We start from the raw sequence: 6,105 nt of genomic DNA, 5'->3' as shown, positions 1-6,105 counted from the left end.
GGGACGGTGATGTACATAGTTGTAGACAACCTTCCCATTCCAATCAACCCAGTCTAGAAACTCCCCCATACACCCAGAATTTTGTTTCCATGATAATTCAAAAACCAAGTTAATATAAACCAACAATATATTATGCCCTGTATATTTTTCTCTCTTTAAGAAAAAACTTTATTTATTTATTTATTTATTTATTTATTTATTTATTTATTTAATGTACATTGATTATTGATTAGTGTTTTGCCTTTATCTGTGTCTGTGAGGGTTTCTGATCCCCTGAACCTAGAGTTACAGAGTAAGTTGCCTTGTGGGTGCTGGGAATTGATCCTGGGTCCTTTGGAAGTTCAGCCAGTGCCCCAACCACTGAGCCATTTCTCCAGCCCCTCCCTTTCTTTGAAATGTTTATTTTATTATGATGATTATACTGTGTGTGTGTGTGTGTGTGTGTGTGTGTGTGTGTGTAAGAGTATGGGCACACACACACCACGAAGTAGAAGTAGAGGTCAGAGGACAACTTTGGGGAATTGGTTTTCTCCTCCCCCTGAGTTCTAAGGATTGACCTCCAGGCTCCTGCAGAAATCACTTTTACCTGCTGAGCCATCTTGCTGGTTCGCTGCTCCTTATCATTCTCCTACTTTCTTTTGCAATCTGTTTAAAACACGCACTAGCATAAAATGGTTTGTTTACTGAAGGATTGAGAATGAATATAAATCCCTTTAGGGACAGAGCATTGGTGTGGCGCATCTGCTCCCCTAGGTTTGCAGAATCTAATGATGGGCCTTATTATCTGCTGTTGCTGAGATAATGGCATTGTTTCTATAGGACCTGGTTTCCAAGGTACACAGAATCCTTGAGTACATCACCTGACATCTCTACTAAGTGGTGATCACTGTTATTACCACATTTGTGTGTGTGGTTTTGTTTTTTATTTTTCAAGACATGCTTTCTCTGCATAGCCCTCTCTGTCCTGGAACTCCTTCTGTAGACAAGGCTCGAACTCACAAAGATCTGCCTGCCTCTGCCTCCTGAGAGCTGGGATTAAAGGCATGGGCCACCACTGCCCAGCATTATTACCACAATTTAAGGTTTGGGAATCAGGACCCTTATGGATCAGACTCAGCAACACTTAACAGAGCACATAAGAGTCAGGACATGACACTACTGTTGTGGAAGATTTCTCAGGGTGACTTGGAAAAGGTCAATAGAGATAAGCAAGAAGGTATTCTGTGCATAAATCAATTCATGAACACTGAATTATAAAAATTCAAAGCAGTTTTCTTTTATGAGGACTTCTCAATATCTAATAATAATGTACATTATGCTTCCTGAGAGAGAGCAAGGGAGTATATACCAGTTTTCAATTTTGGCCATTACATATAACTATTGAGAAATTCTTTTTATTTTGCTTTTGTTTCTAATTTTCAATTTTTATATTTTTTAAGATATAGTTTCACTCTGTAACCACAATAGGCCTAGAACTCACTGCGTAATCAAGGCTGACCCTGAACTCTAAGCAATTCTCTGGCCTCTGCCTCCCTAGTATTGGGATTACAGCACTCAGTACCATACCTGTCTTGGGTTCTTAATACCAAGTTCTTGAGGGAACTAGTTTAGGAAACAGAACTATATATATATATATATATATATATATATATATTATATAAAATTATGCCAATACGATTTATACTTCTTTATTCTAATTCTCTTCTATTATAAATACCTACTACTCATATTTGTTACTATAAAAACAGAACAAAAAAATTCCGTATCTGAAGTAATTCTGTCCTCACATTACCTCAGGCCCATCCTGTAAACTAAGATTCGCTCCTGTGTGGCTCACTATAGCTTGCCTGAGGCACTGGTTTTCTAAGCCTATCTTTAGCCAGATGTATGCTGATGTATGACATACCCGTGTCCCATTTGGCTTTGAGGTCCTTCTGGTCTGGTTTTGTTTCTTTTTTCTCCTTTCTTTTTTTCCTTCCTTCCTTCCTTCCTTCCTTCTTTCCTTCCTTCCTTTCTTTCATTAATTCTTTGATGATTTATTATTTTTATCTTTTTGAGACAGTCTTTCTCTGTGTAGCCCTGGCTATTCTGGCACTCACTATGTAGATCAGGATAGCTTTGAACTCAGAGATGCTCCTGCCTCTGTCTCCCAAGTGCTGCGATTAAAGATGCACCACCACCTGTCCTAGGTCCATATATATGTGTGTGTGTATGTGTGTGTGTGTGTGTGTGTGTCTGTGTGTGTAATTACTTTGAGGACTTAATAGTAGAAAATAATCATCTCTAATTCTTGTAAAAGTAGATCATTGAAGTCAGCCTGTTATGTATAATACATGATCTCACCACTTGGCAAATGAAGGCAGAAAGATCAGGAGTTCAAAATCATCCTCAGCTACATAGAGAGCTTCAATACATTCTGGGCTACATGAGATCTTGTCTTAAACAAACAAGAAAAAATAATGTGTTGATAGAAAATCAGACTTATAAGAACTGTCTCTGGCTCTCTGCTGCTCTCTGTTCTATAGACAGCTACATCTTCTCCCCTAGTGCCAGCCTCGTCCCTTAGACAAGATGATGAAAATCAGTGTGAAAGGATTTGGCCATATTGGGCGCCTGGTTACCAGGGCTGCCTTCTGCTCAGGATCTGGCAAAGTGGATATTGTCACCATCAATGACCCCTTCATTGACCTCAACTACATGGTCTACATGTTCCAGTATGACTCTACCCATGGCAAATTCAATGGCACAGTCAAGGCTGAGAATGGGAAGCTTGTCATCAATGAGAAACCCGTCACCATCTTTCAGGAGCAAGATCCCACTAACATCAAATGGGGGTGATGCTGGTGCTGAGTATGTTGTGGAGTGTACTGGCATCTTCACCACCATGGAGAAGGCCGGGGCCCGCTTGAAGGGTGGGTTAAAAGGGTCATCATCTCTGCCCCTTTGGCTGATGCCCCCATGTTTGTGATGGGTATGAACCATGAGAAATATGACAACTCCCTCAAGATTGTCAGCAATGCATCCTGCACCACCAACTGTTTAGCCCCCCTGGCTAAAGTCATCCATGACAACTTTGGCATCGTGGAAGGACTCATAGCCACAGTTCATGCCATCACTGCCACTTAGAAGACTGTGGATGGCCCCTCTGGAAAGCTGTGGCATGATGGCTGTGGGGCAGCTCAGAACATCATCCCTGCTTCCACTGGTGCTGCCAAGACTGTGGGCAAAGTCATCCCAGAGCTGAATGGGAATCTCACTGGCATGACTTTCCGTGTTTCTACCCCTAATGTATCTGTTGTGGATCTGACATGCTTCCTGGAGAAGCCTGCCAAGTATGATGACATCAAGAAGGTGGTGAAGCAGGCAGCTGAGGGCCCACTAAAAGGCATTCTGGGCTACACTGAGGACCAGGCTGTCTCCCACAACTTCAACAGCAACTCTCACTCTTCCACTTTTGATGCTGGAGCTGGCATTGCTCTCAATGACAAGTTTGTGAAGCTCATTTCCTGGTATGACAATGAATACGGCTACAGCAACAGGGTGGTGGACCTCATGGCCTACATGGCCTCTAAGGAGTAAGAAACCCTGGACCACCCACCCCCCAGCAAGGACACTGAGAGCAAGAGAGAGGCCCTCAGTTGCTGAGGAGTCTCATCCCAACTTGGCTCCCAACACTGAGCATCTCCTTCACAATTTCCATCCCTAATAATAGGGGCCTAGGGAGCCCTCCCTACTCTCTTGAATATCATCAGTAAAGTTCCAGTGCACTCCCCCTGCCCCCCCCAAAACCTGTCTTCTTATTCAGAAAGGAAGTCAAGCCAAAGAGCGACATCAGTTTTCCTCACAATGAAAGAAAAGCCTCCTGCATCTTTTTTTATAATTATTAAATTGAACAACTTTATTTAAAAAAAACAAAGATAAGTGTACAGATTTTAAGCATTTTTGCATAAAAGTATATGAATACGTTTTTGTCAGTACTTGATTTTTTTTTAAAGGTTTGATAGTGTGCATTAAAATCTTACTAGTTACAATGAGCATAAGGTACATGTAGAACAAGATGTAAGCCTCCTGCTTCTTAAAGCAAGTTATTTTTCAGTATCAACGTGATTTTTCTGTATGTTTGCTGCCTGCTGCTGGTTTAGGATTCTGTTGCTAGAGTGGAAGCCAGGGTTTCACACAGGCCAGGCAGGCTCTGAGCCACCTCAACCCTCCCTGTTTTAATGTATGGAAAAGGTGTTCTGTGAGCCCTGGAATTATCCTGTTTCTCCTCATATGCACTGCACGGAAAAGAAAGGATGTAGCTGTTATGGAGGCATCTGCTTTGGGAATAAGAGCCCGAACTACGTATCTGCAGACAGAACTCGTTGAATGTGAGAGTGTTATATGAGGAACAGTCTTAGTTACATGCCCAGCGGTTGATGCCAAGCTGCTGTCTGTTAAGGATTGGTAAGTAGGTCTCCCTTTCAAATGAGGTTCCCATGCTATAGCAGAAATGAAACAAAGTCAATAGAAATGATCTGAGAGGAAGGCCACGTGATTGAGGGGAAGACTCCTGTGTCATTCACTGGGGTTCTGTGAAAAGCTTTGAGGTAGCTAAAAAATGAAAGGGCAGCCATATTATACTGTTGATGACATCACTGTTTGAAGTAAGACAAAAGCAAACCAGGAAAGCTGGCATTAAGTGTGGGTTTTTCTCTGAGCTTCTTGGTCACTATTAAGGCCTGGGTGACTGCCGCCTGTCTAGCCAGCCATTTTATGCTGTTACAACTGTTACAAGGAAACTTTCTCCTGTGCGGTTACTAGGAAACTTTCTCATGCCTGAATTGATTGCATATTCTGTTATGTTCTGTGCTTTGGTATTCTTGGAAACCAACCACAATAGAGGTCAGCTAGAACTGCTTTGGATAGTTAACTACAATAAGCTCAGGTCTGAACCAACTGTCCTGCAGCACTTTCTGTACCTATGAGCTGCCCCTGGGATGGACCCCAAGTAAGAGAGCAAACTTCCACTTTGAGTAGAGGTGGAATGAAGTTTTAAGTTCCCAAGACCTCCCTAGATACCTGGCATCCTGGTTGGCAAGTTAGACATGAATGTTAGGCAAGGCAGGTCTCCTGCCACAGCTGAATACCCCAACCAATGGGAGCAGGATACATGTACAACAAAGACATGTTCCTAAGGAATCCCCTATCCCAAAATCCTGCTTAGTGAAATAACTTGGCACAAGTGTTTGTGGACTCCAGGCTTAAAAGCTCTGTAGGATCCTGGCTCATTGTCATAGTCAGCTCCCAAGTCTGTTCTGGGGATCAATCAGTCCTGGAGCAAATGCTCAATAAACTACCCCTGTCTGTGTGGTTTGTGTGGTGACTCCTGGACCCCAACAGTAACCACGTAAGAAGAGAGAGAGGTTAGAACAATAGGTGCCTGTCAGTTACTGAGAAAAACAATAAAAAGATTAATTTTTCCAAATTAAATCTTTTTTTTTTCCACACAAAGACTCTTATTTTAGGGGCTGGTGTACAATGTAACAGACAATGTCCCAGACAGCAATTACACAACAAATACAGAAAAATGTCACAAGACTGTTACCTACAGTGAGTTTGGATTAGAGTCAAAGTAATTATAGCAAGGCATAGTGACTGTATGTTAGATTGGTTTGAAGTTTTTGTTGTGTCTTTTTGGGACAATAACTCATCGTGCCACCCAGGTGTGCCTTAAACTTAAACCTCCTTCCTATAGCTAGATTATTCTCTGATGAAGAATAAAATAACAAGGGGACCTCTCTTTTTAAGTGCCAGAAGTGTTGGTGGATACAGTCTGATCTCTATGAGTTCAAGGATAACTCAGTCTACATATTGAACTCCAGGGCAGCCAAGACTTCATGGTGAGACCCTGTCTTAAAAAGTGTGTGTGTGTGTGTGTGTGCAATAGAGATGGCTCAGCAATTAAGAGTACTGGGCTGATGCTCTTCCAGAGGACCCGAATTCAATTTCCAGCAACCACATGGAGGCTCATAGTGGTCAATAACTGTAGTCTAATGGAATCCAAAGCTCTTTTCTGGTACTCAGACAAAACACCCATACAAATAAAAGCAAATAACTAAAGTA

At 42.0% G+C, this 6,105-nt stretch overlaps 1 pseudogene across 1 annotated transcript; it reads left to right on the top strand.

Moving 5' to 3' along the window:
• Positions 1-2,571: 2,571 nt before the first annotated feature.
• On the top strand, positions 2,572-3,627 carry LOC308418865 (glyceraldehyde-3-phosphate dehydrogenase-like; annotated as a pseudogene). Its single transcript has one exon. The product of its transcript is annotated as a glyceraldehyde-3-phosphate dehydrogenase-like (transcript).
• The last annotated feature ends 2,478 nt before the right edge of the window (positions 3,628-6,105 follow it).

This window comes from Micromys minutus (genome assembly GCF_963924665.1).
Source record: "Micromys minutus genome assembly, chromosome: 3".
Lineage (NCBI taxonomy): Eukaryota > Metazoa > Chordata > Mammalia > Rodentia > Muridae > Micromys > Micromys minutus.
Note: the sequence above shows the minus strand (reverse complement) of the source record. Positions and strands in the feature narration are given on the sequence as shown.